This window comes from Rousettus aegyptiacus, unplaced genomic scaffold, assembly GCF_014176215.1.
Source record: "Rousettus aegyptiacus isolate mRouAeg1 unplaced genomic scaffold, mRouAeg1.p scaffold_m13_p_1, whole genome shotgun sequence".
Lineage (NCBI taxonomy): Eukaryota > Metazoa > Chordata > Mammalia > Chiroptera > Pteropodidae > Rousettus > Rousettus aegyptiacus.
In genome coordinates this window covers 170,716,465-170,731,611 of record NW_023416284.1, presented here as the reverse complement: position 1 = coordinate 170,731,611, position 15,147 = coordinate 170,716,465, and positions in this window count along the sequence as shown.

Genomic DNA, 15,147 nt, shown 5'->3' with positions numbered 1-15,147 from the left:
CTGTCCCCCCTCCCTCATCTGCTACTCCCAAAGTCCTTCCCAATTCGGTTAATGGGAACGAGTTTCCAGTTGCCCAGGTTCCAAACCTCAGAGTCACTCTTGACTCCTCTCTTCCTTCCACACGTCACAATTTAATCCGTCAGGAAAATCTGTCACCGATCCTGTCCAAATATCTGCAGCCTAACTGTGTTTTCCTTCCTCCACAGAACGATCCTGGATAGAGCCCAGTTAGCGTTCTCTAGACCGAACTAAGTCGTCTCCCTGTTTCGGCCCTTCCCTCGCCCTCAGCCCCCGCCACGGTCATATCTACTCGCGCACACACTGGCCGGTGTGGTCCTGTGAAAGTATGCGTCAGATCACATCAGTCCCCGTGTTCATAGCCTCCAATGACTTGCCATGTCACTGGGGGTAACAGCCAGAGCCCTCCGAGGACTGACACAGCCTGGTCCCCTGTTAGGTCTCTGACCTCGTCTCCTACTGCCCCTGCCTCACTCTGCTCTAGCCACACAGTATTCCAGACGGGCTCCTCCTTCAGGGTGTTTGCCGTTCTCTCTGCCTGGAATGCTCTTTCCAGGTATCCACGTGGCTCACGCCCATCCCTCCTCCCATGATGCCTCTCTGGACCACACTACTAAAAATTGCCATACCTCCCCCCCACACACACCTTTTCCTTCATTCTGTGCTTCATTTCTCTTTACAGAATTTATTACTGGCCAATGTTACATAATTTACTGATTTGTTTTACTGTCTGCTCTCTCTCCCTGCAGTGTAAACTTCATAAAGGTAAGAATTTTATATCTGTTTTATTTGATGATTCGCCTAGAGTACCCATAATGGAATCTGACATGTAGTTCAGTGCGTGAAGGGTAAGAATAGCTAATGACTATTAAAACCATACATGTTTTATGTGTTGTTCTCTAAAGGCTTTACATATGTCAACCGATTTAATCTTCCCAGCAATGCTATGAAGTAGATATTATCCTTATTTTACAGATAAGAAAACAAGAGGCATAGAAAAAACACGAACTTGTTCTAAAGTGAGTAAGATAATTTCACTCCCGGTTTGGTAGAGTAAGCTCCTGATGAACCATCTGCGTAAACTCTGGGCACACTCACTACATGTGCTAGTTTGCTAGGGCGGCCGTAAAAAACTACCACAAACAGGGGGCTTAAACAACAGGGATTTATTGTTTCACGGTTCTGGAAGCAAGAAGCACAAGATCAAGGTATCGGCAGGGTTGGTTCCTTCTGAGCAGTGTGAGGGAGAATCCACTGCAGTCCTCTCACCTAGTTTCTGGTGGTTTCCTGGCAACCTTTGACATCCCTTAATTTTCAGGAGCATCACTCTGACCTCTGCCTTCATCTTCACATGATTTTCTCTCTGTCTCTCTGTCTCTCTCTGTCTCTCTGTCTCTCTGTCTCTCTCTGTCTCTCTGTCTCTTTCTCTCTCTCTCTCTCTCTCTCTCTCTGTCTCTCTGTCTCTCAGTATGACCACACCTTAACTAATTGCATCAGCAAAGAGCTTATTTCTGAATAAGTTCACATTCGGAGGTGCCAGAGGTTAGAACTTTGACATATGAATTTTGAAGGACACAATTCAAACCATAACAGTACCGAAAAGAACTAACTGAAGACTATGGAGCATGATAAAAGCAGGCAGATTTGAAGAGATTAGAAAGTTGGAAGAAAAGACCAGAAAGGGTAGAGTTTTCTAGTTTTACAGATTTAGCCTTATGTCAGGCCACAACTACAGTGTTACTGAGACAGGAAAAATGCTGACAGAAAACCCTTTCATCCTTGGTTCAGGAAACTGGAGCTGAGCAAAATCAAGCATTTCCCTGGTGATGGAGATTTAGTTCAGGAAAAAACATGCGAGTTACATGAAGAATTTCAGGGGGCTTCTGGATAAAGTTTTTTCATTCTTAAGAAAGAACAACAGAAAGAGACACCCTTTCTTCCTTTGGTGGAGGTTTTGTGTAGATATGTGATCCAGGCTAGTGGAATGATCTTCCTACCAGCCTCAGAACCGAGCTAGCATGAAAGGATACAGAAAGGAGAACTGGATTTGCAGCTTCTAGATAAGTTGACCCTGAGATCCTCCCAACTTCTCGACTTCTGGTTGTGTTTGGCTACGTATTTGTCTGTGTTTAAGCCAATTGGAGTTGTGTTTTTCATTGCTTACAGCTAAAAGCATTGTAATTGGTACACCACCAATATGTAATTCTTATCTTAAAAATAGCATTTATTTTGTCGTAATTTATGGCATTAAAAGTTATTGTGATTTCTTATGTCATTTAAAGAACATGTTTTATATTTGCTTTTACTAGGTTTCAGAGGGCAGTTCTTAAAAAGGGAAATGGATGCTCTTGAATGATGATCTGTAAATTAAAATGTTGTAATGGAGAAGAGTAGTGTGTAGTGTATCTATTAGACTTCAGAACATTTGTATATTTGTGATTCCCAATTATTTTCCTTTGAGCAATGGTTCTTACCTACTCAGTGAAAGTCAACCCAAAGTGAAAGATATTGAAAACTATTTTTCTTGGCAATAAATAAGTACACTGCAAAGAATTACACCTTTGGATCATCTCGTTTCTATGTGAACCAGGTAATCTTAGTATCTAGCCAAATATCTAGTTAAAAATGAATGGACTGGGCTGGTCTGAAATTTATGACTTCATTTCTCTGAGTATAAAGATTTTTTTTTTTTAAAGAGAAGAAACATAAGAAAAAAGTAGCATGTCAAAGAAGCAGAAGTAAAAATAACGGACTTTTCACAAATGAAATTGTTAGCTCTGAATATATAAATTGGGTTCTTACATTTTAAAAGTAGAATTCTAAAAGAAAGAAGAAAGAAAGAAAGCAAGAATTCTCTAGTAGAAATTTAAGTGAGAGAGACTTTAAAAGATAATTATTATGACAATATTCAGTGCTTCTACCTGTATACTTATAAACTCAGACCAAGTTTTTATCTAATACAACTTATATTCAAAATCTAACACAAAACACAATCAAAACATTCTTTAGTTGAATAATTAGCTAATTTTCCCATGTGAGATCATTTCAAGGTTTGGTAAAAATGTATTTGTATATTTCATATTATTTGTCTTGTGCTGAGAAGCTCTTTTATCATCTTCTAAAGATGTCCCTTTTGTTTTTTTTGTTTATCTTTGATTCCTTAGCATTAGTTTAGAGTTGACATAAAATATGTGGTGAGTATACATTATAGCAGGCATGGAATAGTTAAACAGTTAAGCTGTACTCTCCTGTAGCTACAGGATATGATAGGATATCCAAGAATCTGTCCAATGCAAAAAAAGCTCTAAGTTCAAGTACAGTCTGGGAGTTATTATTTGGCTCCAAGGACAGAAACCCTAGAACAAAGTCCAGAGACAGCTAAAAAATAGTCAGAGGCACACAAAAAATGTGGGGCATTCAAATAAAAAGACGGGAGGAATTTTTATTCTGTAATTGTATCAGGTACTATACCAATATTACTAAAGGAAATACTGCTTAGCATTCAGTGAATACGACTGCTATCATTTAAAACCTAAACTATAAATAATTTGTATTAAATGATCCGGCATAACATCAGAGTAGTATGGATTACAAAAGAGAATGCCAGAATAAACTGAACAGTGAAAAAACAAAGAGTGGAACCTAAAACCGAATGGAACCGATAACTGCTACTGTCACAACTTTCAAGACTTTCATCAATTTCTAGTGAGAGAAAACTCAGAACTCACTGAATATAATTTAGTTTGCTGGATATAATTAATAAATGAAGTATGTTTTTTTTTATTCAATAAAGATCCTTATTGCTGCCTTCTTAAAGTTAAGTAACAAATCCAAAAATGGATTTATGGTCCAGACAATTTCAGTGAATATTTTGTATCCATTGTGGACAAACAAGGTGAGCATCCCTCACGTTACAGAATGGCGTTCAAAGCTTGTGCCTGTTCAGCAACCAATCACTTGTTTACTGTGATTACTGATGTATTTTGACTTTTTTTATTTCTTTAATTTTTATTTCAAAAGTTTCTGCTCTTCCTATGTTTTATTTTCTCCTTTCTCGCTTTTATTTTTTTACTTTGATTATACCTTCTCCCTAACAACAAGGAAAGAACTTGAATGTTGACTTATAGCCACTGGTCTTTACCCTTCCTTCATGCCGACATTATTACAATTATAGTTATGGGTTGTTTTCGATATACTTTTTCTTTTTGTATTCTTAACTTTAAAAAGTTTGTTAGAGAGAGCAAAGAAAGTGTTGGTGAGGACATTCTTCATTGCCAGACTGACAATTACCACCTCATCTCATTTTTGCTTTCTTGTCTGTCTCAACTTCCATCCTAATTGAGAACTTCAAGCCCAGTGACTTTCAAGGTTCCAATGAGCATGTTGTTCACCTCCCTTGCAGAAACTGCGTCTCCTTGTCAGGTGTTCTGCATCACAGCTTTCTTTCCTTTAGTTCATCCGTCAGCACATCCTTTCACACTGAAATATCTTATTCTTTTATGCTGAACTATCTTAGCTGCTGATAATTTTTCTTACCTCTCTCTTCATTGTTACAGGCAGATTTCTATTTTCAAATTTCATATTATAATTTCCATTCCGATGTCAGGAGGAATAAGGTGTTTGTCATTTTAAATCGGAATTTTCTCAATCATCATCTATATCAATGACACTCACATCTCACTCTCAATTTTAAAGCTCTCTCTTGAGTGCCAGGCCCATGTATCAACATTTGTTTCTGAATATTTTTATTTGGGCATCTCCCAGGATATCTTCCAAACTCATTATACCACACACTGAAATTTTCTTTTCTTTCTTTCTTTCTTTTTTTTTTCTTTCTTTTTTTTTTTTTTTTTGCCAAACTGCCTGTGCTTTCTCTGCTGGGCAGAGAGTAGCAAGACTTTCCCCCCCAGTTGCTCAAATCAGAAAACCGAATGTCACGTTTGCCGTCCTACCCTCCATTTACCCCCCTCCTAATCACTCGACAAGTTCTTTCAAGTATACCTCCTAAATATCTCTTAAAATGCAACTCCCAACTATCCTCTCTGCCATAGATTATTAAATCTTGACTTCTTATTACTATTCTTACCCTCCTCCAGATCCTTCTTTATATTGCTACCAGAAAAACCTTTCTGAAACTCAAATATGGTATTACATCTTCCTCGCTCGACACTTCTCAGTGGCTCTTCACTGTTCTCAGAGAAAAGTAAAAAAGTTCCTATTGTGACATATGAGGGCCTTTATGCCCTAGACCATGCCATTCTCTCTAGTCTCTCTGTTATTCCTCCAACTATCCACCAAGAGTATGCTCTAGTCACAGTGAATTACTTCAATATTCTATGACCTTTTTTGCCCTTTGCTTTTTGCACATATTTCTTCTTTTGCCTGGAATCCTCTGTCCTCTCATCTGTATCTGGCCACTCATCTTTTGGGTCTCCATGGTCACTCTCCCTCGTCTTGTATCTCAAGGTTGCCCCTCCCAGACAGTTTCACAGGACCCCATGTTCGCTGCTTCTGAAGCACTTAACAGCTGGTACTATAGTATGTTTAGGTCAGATCGTAAATGATGCTTAGCAATAATTTTTGCACATTTTCAGAAATTATTTAAGTCCAATAATTTTTTTGGATTTTATGCTCAGATCTGATTGTATATTTTAATTTACAAGGCACATGAAGAAAACATTTTATGAGAACTTTTTTTTCATGTAAGTTAATGATTGGGGTAATTCACTAAACTACTATCAAAGGCTTTTGTTTTTTCTGTTTTTGCTTTAAGCATTTTAACAACTGTCTATATATACTACTAGCATGTAATGATATTTAATCATAAATATCATATATCAACATCAGAAAGCCATGATCTTATAAAATGCTATATTGCATTTTCAACCCTATTTCTTGCTGAAAATTGCATTTATTCAGTCTCCCTTTGGTTTGCCGTCATAGGCTAATACTGGTGGCTTTCAGAAAAGCCTTATGAAATACATTGCTATGTGTACTAAAAATTTTGTTGTTTGTATTACATTACACAGTATTCCCCCAATGAATGATCTCATGGAAGAAATTTCCTTCTGGCCAAGGAATTAAGCAAAATTGTTATTTTCCTTAGCAATAAAAATAATACTTTATGTAGCTACAGAGATTACAAATAATTATATTTTCTTCTCAGTAACAAGATTATATAGTACAAGTTTCTTGAACTAACTTTGTCTTTTATTCTACCCATTTTTATTCCATTGCTCATTCTTCTTAGTTATTTGAATTTTATTTTTATTTTGCTGTATTGTTTGATTTATTATAAAATGTCATATTTAATTCTTTTTGGAGAAAGAGAGGTACAAAAAAACAGAAATAAAATAGTTGCCATGTGAAGCACTTTCACAATATAGAGGCTGACATTGTGAATGTTTTTGGTATAAATGTCAAAAAAAAGGGGAAATGTCATGAAATGTCACATATGTTTCAGGATAAAATTCTATCTTTTGGAAATACAGATACTCTAAAAATAGTATCATTCACCAACTCACGGACACAAATATCAGAGGATTGTCTCAAACTTACAAAATATGTCTATGCCTATGCGTTGATTTGATTAATAGATGCATTCTCATGATTAAGCAAGAATGAGCTGGAATCAGGTCATCATCATAAGCTTCCTGTACATCTAAAACTTTACAGATGGAAGAATGTGTTTTTTTAATTTCTGATTATTCCAACAATTTGCCTCCATACTTCATAATAAATGGAGTAAGTAATCAGATGTGACCGCCTGTTCTTCCTTCGTATATTCTGTTGAGCACATGAACAGCTGGAGTTCTCAGAAAGTCATAAATAAAACTCACAACTAAGAGATTAGGCAAACCGAGTGACCTGTTGCATTTCAGATGCCTGATAAGTAGAATTCTCTCTTCCGCAAAAACTGTAGAGTTCATAGCCAGTATTGTTATTAAACTGGCAATTTTCCCTTTTGAAATCAACAAATTTTAATTTTTTTCTTATTTATAGCATATTGTTTTCTCCAATGGTAATCAAAACAACTCATTACTTAAAAATATTTATATTTCTGTACACGGAAAATTTTTGAGTATTTTAAATATATTAAGCTGGTGATTAGAAAATGGAGATGACACTCTTTGGAAGATTCTGGATTGTGACATATATGAACCAAGTAGATAAACAAGCAGTATTGGAGTTGTGTAAAGAATATTTATTTTATCATTTAGGTATTTAAATAGTTCTGAATATTCATGAGGAATAACAATTAATATAAAACAAATCTCTTTTGCAAGGTGATTTTAAAGTGTCTCTAAGCAAATGTCCTAGTTTAATTTAAAGCATCTGCCAACATTCTTCCTCCAGGAATTACTTTCACAAACATATTTGTTGTTAGTGCAGGATACATTTTATCCCTCAGTGGTCTATTTTCTTTCAGACAAAGAGAACTTTTGGCCTATGATATATAAATTCTGATTGTCATGTTTAATGACAGAAGTAGAGGATACATAAACTAAATCCACATTTTAGTCACGAGTCAGTTTCCCCCAGCTCATGATAGAAATGTTACTAATAAGATGTTTTGCAAAAAATAAAAAAAGGAGAGATTTGCTTTAGTGATAGTTCAAATGAAAACAGTTTAGGGTATTTAAAGGAGCCAGCAACTTGCTGTTGCTGCTAAAAAGGCTAACAAAATGATGGGGTGATTTGCTACACACAAAAATATACAAACGAGGAGTACTCAGGTCCTGACCACACAAAGTACAGCGCAACACTTTTGTCTTGACCATTAGTCAATTAAAGGATTGTATTTATTTCTATCAACAAGTTTGAAGTAGAATATTGACATTTACAGATTCGACAGTTTTCCAAAGAGAATTTCTAATTTCTTCAGAAGTACAGATGGAGAAACAAGACCCAGAGGTTTTTTTTTTTTTTTAAGTACTAGTAATTTCATCTTTTAAGCAATTATGCAAATGTTTACCATCTTCCAGTGTTGAGTGGGACTTTGGCTTATTTAGTACTCACAATGGCTTTGTTGAGTGGATGTAATTATCAAAATATAGAGAAAGGAACTTAAGGAGATTGGCTTAGAGTAAAGAAGACTATGGGAAGAAATAACACTCTTTAAATATTTAAAGGATTGATACATAAATAAGACAGTTATCTTATACTTACTCCAGAGGGCAGAAGATTCATGGTTAGTAGTTACAAGGTGGTAGCTTTCATCTTCCTTTAAAAAAGAACTTTCTAAAGAGAGTTGGAAAATGGTAAAACAAATTACTTTGTGAGATAGTGAGCTTCCTGCTACTAAATGATTTTAAAACAGAAGTTGAAAAACTCTCCAAAAAAGGTTCAAAGAGGATTAAATACTGGATATAAGATTTGATTTTAAGACTTCTGAGATCCCTTCCAAAGTTAACAACCTATGCTTCTAATTATTCATGTGTGTTAACTGTCCATTTCTTCTTTTCCCTTGAACATTAAAAGCTACAAATTAGCACTTACCAAGGCAACCAAAGGATATGGGAGGCAAGTACAAAAGTCTTAACAATGCTCAGAGAGAAAACTGAATGCTCAACTGGCTCTTGCCACTTCCAAGTGATACTGGAGAGGTTAGGGTAAAGAAAATGCACAGCCTAAATAAATAAGCATAGACCTTCTGTAGCTATTTGGGGGATTTCACATTATGCGTGTAGGGAATTCTGGAATAACCCATCTGGAGCCAAATGGAATGAGCTGTGGATAGTTCTTCAATGAAAACTTTAAAGCAGAAAGAGGGCCTTAGCAGGAGGGAAGAGGCCATCTTTGCCACTGGAACCAGCCCTTAAAGTCATTTAGAGTTCATATAACTGTCCTGATTAGCTGTAAATCATGATCTTCTCCATGTACTTTCCATGTAAAGAGTTTAATTCAGAATTCTTCAGGAAGATCACACTTTAAAACATCTCTAACAAATTTTCAATCTAGTGTCAGTAAAAGAAATTTAAATCTGACCATTCCTGGCCAGTTCTAGTTCATTGGTTGATAATTCTATGGGCCATGTCAAGATAGGTCTATTGACTGGTCAAGTCCTGCTCCGTTATTTATTTTTATTTTATTTTAACTTTAAGCATGGAGTCAGATTAAATTAATTGACTCAGAGTACCACTTTAATAGGCATGCCAGGATTACCTAGACTAATTACTTAGTCTTCTGGCTGAATACCACCCTCTCTTTTTATTGGAAGAACTTACTTCCTTTTAGCATTTCATAGGAAAAGAGCTGTTTGCTGAGAGGATGTCTTAGCGAAGTACATTAAAGAGGGTACTTATGAATATGATCACATTTCTCAAATAAATAATCTCCTGAGTAATTTTCTTCCTATTTTCCCTGCTGTTTGATTTTCTTCCCTTTGACATAATTTGCTGCCTGTTCGGGTAAGGCAGTTAGATATTTGTGTTAAGTAGGTATTTGTTTCTATCCTGAAGTGGAGGTACTTAGCTTGTGATGGGAGCTGGCTCTGAGATGCTCGTTCTGAGAGTAACTCTTTTTTGGTTGTGCTGTTTTCTCCATGGCCACACTTGTGTCTATTTCTTCAGCATTGTTTATGGCTCTCTGAAAGTACATCAAACTTCAATGGGCCCTCAAAGAAGCATTTCTTTTGTACCGTCTGTTGTTTAAAAATGTGTTGTGTTGTTTTCTTCTTTATTACCGGTGGAGAAGAGAGATGATCAACTAAAGAGTTAATATGAACGTTTCCTTTCATTTACTAACTTCTTGAACTCTTTATAAGGTGACATGTGAGAAATAATTGTGAGAGGTAACAGAGATTTTTCATATTAGTGAATGCAGAAAGCACTCATTTTACAAAGAAAATGAAAAGAACATTAATGAAATAATTTATTGAGTGTAATGTTGATGATTCTAGCTTTAGAAGGTGTGTGTGTGTGTGTGCATACCTGCTTCAGTACGTGTATATATAAAACTATTTTTGAATTCTGTATACTTGCTTCCCCCTGCACTCAGAAACAATGGACAGAGTACCCAACAAGCAGGCAACTGGTAGTGACAAAGGTTAGGACAGACTAGAAGCAGAAAAGGGTTAAGACAGTAAATGTTGACCCCATATAATAGTAACCACTTTGAAATACAAGAGTAATTTTTTTTTTACCTGCTCACCCTCTTGATTTATATTACCTTGAACATAAGACAAATTGGTACGGAGATCCCATGTCAGCTGAAGATGCAGGAACAAATACGTGTCTCCCCACATAGTCCCTGCTCTGCCCCACTGCCAATCAGAGCAGCTATGTCCTCACCTCTATCCCATTTCAAGCCACAAACTAGTGTCATTTTCATGACCCCTGCAGTCTTCATTACGTTCATGCATTTTTATGTTTCGTGCTTTTCTCTCATATCTGTCCCACTCACCCCTGCCCCGGGTTACTGTCTGCCCCAGGAACTTTTTATTTTGTATCGTGATCAGTCTCTGTCTGGACTCCCTGTCTGCACCTGTTCTGCACTTACCATTGTCATCCTTGTGGTCAACACTATTTTCTTCATCTATCGCTTAGTCCTTTTAAGTTCTTCCTAAAACTCTCTTCCCTATCTCCCCTCAAAGCCTCAGAGTGTCTTGTCGCTGACTATGTCCCCCAGAACTCTGCAAGAGCCACATACTGTACAGCAGAGCCTGTCAGGGACAAACCTTCAGCTTCATTTTCTTGGTTTCTGTTCTGTGGTTCATGGGTGTTTAATCATGTTAGACAAACCTGGCCCAAATGCCTAGGACACAGTCATTCTAGTCCGAATGCCAACCCTTTAAGAAAACAGTTTGACCTGTCTCTAATGTCAGCATAGCACATTCATTGTAGAGTTCTGTATAGGCCACTCTGTTGCAGGGCATATGTGTGTGCTCACACACACATGCAAGATTGCAGATTTTGAGAGGACTCAATCGATGTGCTCATGTACATAGCGTCCAGCAAAGCATCATGTGTTAATTAGTATGTAATTAATTCTTTGGGATAATGATGAAAGGAACATGAGAATATCACCTTGGCTGGCACTAGACATAACAGTAACAAGAATGGTTTAAAATGAATTCGGTTTCATAACAATTCTTAAAGTAGGTACTATGATTGTTTTCATTTGCTGATGGGGAAACTGAGGTACACAGAGATTAATACCTTTTATAAGGTCACACCGCTTCCGAGTGTTAGAGACAGAATTAAAATCAGGCTTTCGGATACCATAAACCCCACTTTTAACCTTTATGTCATATTAATATTATAGATGATTTATTTTTTAAATCTTTATTTAAGACAACCCAAACTATATTCACGTCTTTAATAGAAAAATAACATGTACAACATTTAATAATAAAACTATAGAGAAATATTTATGTTTTGGCATAGCTCAAATGGAGTCTAGTTAGCGAGTTAGAAATGTTTTCCACATAACTTAATATACTATTTAAATGTGAAAAATTTAAATAAAATGTAAAAATGTGCTTTCAAAAGCATAAATTATTTACTTATACCAGGGTATTGAGTATTATTTTTTCCTATATGTAAGAAATACAAGTGGGAAAAATGAATGATGATTTCTAAAAAAATAAAATAACTTACACAGTTAAGGAATGTCAGGTTAAATTATTATACATGTGTGCTGCCTACAGAAGTTCACACGGGGCACCAAAATAGCTGAATAGGAGACACGAGACCCGCAAACAATTGTTTTCTTTTCTTGTGGAGTCAAACTTTTCCGGATTTTTTTCTGGATGTGGTTTTCATTTTCTTCTTTTTCTCTCTGGCGAATGTGGACGTGAATAAGATTCTAGACTCTTGGTCAAGGAATTATCAATTGGCAGAAGTAAATATCCATAGCTAGTCACTTTGTTTGAGAAGGACCCCATGGGATAAAAAGCTGTGAGATGAGTAGGTAGCATCAGACATGGCTTCCTTTCCTGTATATTATTTTTTCACAATTTCTTCCTGACTATATTAAATGTGCCATCGTTTGATGCGTCACTCTTCGAGTTATTTCTTCTGAGTCTGAAAGCTGATTTTTTTTTTGTTTCTTCTTGACCATGGAGAGTTTTATCTTATTGTTTTAATCTTTTTTTTCATTTTAAAGGACGTAAATGTTAAAATATGATATAAAAACCTGACACCGAAGAAAACCACACCCTTTTTGTATCTGGAACAGGATTATAAGCTTATGTGTCTTTTCCTGCCTGACTACGCTCTCTTGTGAGTGTCGGTTTTCTTGAATTACAGCGATGTGAGTCTACCTCTGAGCAGTATATATTCCTTTTGGAGACTTGCAGTCACATAATCGCATTCCTACCTTTCTCTGTGGTTGAACTTCGGCATGAAAGATCCCTGTATAGCACCCCATTTCAGAGAAGAAAAGAGGCTGATGGAACAAAACGGCCTGAGGTTAATACACGTTATGGCACAGGACCAAGTACCAGGGTTTAGTGATGTCCAAAGTTAGGGCCCTAACTTTGTTCAGAGTATATTTTTCTATGTTTCTATAAAAGACAAGGAACAGGAAAAATAATCCTTTAAATACTCAAGTGAGAACATGCTAAGCCAAAGGGCAGTTTACTTGCTACAATATGGCATGTTGTTGCAACTGGAAATTCTGAGAAGTCTCTCAAAGAAAAATAAAGTACAGGTGGGCAGTTCAAGACACTTTCTGACTTTCAGAAGCAACTTTTTTATAGTAAGTAAACCACAGAAATATAATCTGTTCCTGGCATTATTGTGAATTTAATTTTTGCCAACCTCTTGCTGCACTTGTTCCTTTAAGCGCTAATTACTCTTTTCCATTCCATCTCTTACTCTTCCCACCTCAGTGATGCCAATAAGCCACAGTGCGAAGGTCAGGGACTCTGGTCCACAGGCCTGCCCTACTCAGGTGTAAGCCATCTGTTCTCATCTCCCCAGCCTATCTGATGTTCCGTCCTTCTGGTGACTTACTTTCATGGTTGGTCAATGACTGTACTTTAAGTTCAAGATGCAACACGACTGCGTAGTAAAAGTTTGGTAAATTTAGTGCTCCCCTAAAAATTAGACACCCAAAAGGGACCTGTTTTTACCCTGCAAAGATCTCCAAAGAATGAATCCCAAATAGTGAAACATCTGATCTTAGGATGGTCTTGAGAGGCCAGTGATTCTCATTTTTAAGCTGAGATCTTTTAGCAAACCATCTCCGTACTTACATTTATGGTTCCAATGATCATTTGAAAGAAGAAGTTGAAAGGAGTTGGAGGTCATATGCTCTATTCTATTTTCCACAAAAGAAGTAATATTGTTGACTAAGGGACGTATTTTGCATGAGAATATAAGAAATAAAGTAGCTATTCTCATTTACCCATTTTTCTCAAATTGCCTTGCTTTTCTGCTTCTTTGAAACAACTTGATGAACTATTTGGTTTATGAAAATTATTCTCAGGCTCTGTAGGAAATGACACTAACTACTGAACATTTTTCAGTAAATTAATGTTCATTAATTATTTATTTTGAGGATTGTAATAAAACTAAATGGGGAAAGTTTTCTTCATGAGAAAAAACATTATTTCACATTGAATAGAGTTTTTCAAGATATTCTTTAGTGTCTGGGTTAGATTTTCCAATAAGTCACATTTTGTAGATTCAACATAAAATTTATATTTGTAAGAGCAGGATAAAAGCTAAAACTGAATTATTGAAATATACATTGTCTTATTTTTCACCAGAAATTGAATTTGTTAAAAGGGAATATTCTAAATGGTCCAATATGCTCTAATGTCTAATACATTTTTGAGTATGGTAGTAAATTCCTAAAGGAAACTTTCAAATTTTGTATATAGTAATATTATCCAGCAGGCATAAAAACATTGCTCAAATTCCCAAGAAGTACAAACTATTTTATTCCTCAAATGATAAGTTTAAAAAATACACACACATTTTAGGGATTTTTTTTTTTTTTTCGCATAGCCCCAAAAGAGCATAAACTCTTTATGGTTATCCAGTTTAGCTTCTGTGAATAAACAGGTTTTTGTTCATAATGCTGTTGGGTAAAAATCAAATAATTGACAAACTTCCATCCTATATATTTTAATGAAATTTCTCCCCACGTCTTCAAATTTATCCTTTTATTTTTGTCCTTTTACTTTTCATTCAAATTGCTTAATAGATATTGTTAGTGGTTTGAAATATGAGAAATATATATGAGAATGTATTTTTTTTTTATTTAGAATCATACAACTTTTAGTTTTTAACTGGAGAAGATTTTAACGGATCATTTGTAGAATAACTTCTTTACCAACAAACAAACAAATAAACAAAAATTGAGTCTCAAAGAAGCTAAATAAGTAAGTCATCTGAATTCTAATTCTCAGAACATAGATTGGTTCAACAAACATTTATTGAGTATTTACTGAGGTTTTTTAAATAATTGAGAAATAATGTCAACCTTCTAGATGCTTATAACTTATAAGAGTATATAGACATTTAGATAGAAAATATAAAATAGAATGTGTTAGGTATGGTAAAAAAAGAGAAATGCAGGATGAAAATATAAAAGAAAAAGAATTGATTTATTTGCTAAGTGCTTTTATTTTTCTTCAACTAACATTTATTTGACACATGCTAAATGTCAGGTGATAAGTTCTAGTGGCATAGTCCCTGATTTCAGGATTCTTAGTCTTTTGGGGGGGCAGATATCAATGAATTAATCACATAAAAATTATACTAAAAATTAAAATATGTGCTTTGATTGACATTCTAAAAAATCACATAATGAAATAACCTGATTGCACTGGGAGTTCAAGAAAGAATTCCCTCTCATCCAGTTACTGAAACAATCTATAAGTTGAAGGGATCAGGCTTACTAACAGGTAAGTTAAAAAAATGTATTTTTTTTTAGATTTAGAACAACAGATTCTCTTCTAGGTAGTTTAGTTTGTGCAGAAAAGGAATTCATTAAGGGATATTTGGGAACTTTCCAGATTTGGAGGTGTCACAGCCAGAAATGACGCCCTAGTTGCATCCCTGGGCAGCTTTAGCAGTCATGCTGCTGTCTCCATGGCCGAGTTCAGACACTGCAGATGCTCTACCAACAGGAGACTTGGATGCCAGCATAAAGACTTCCATAGCTCTTTCTCTG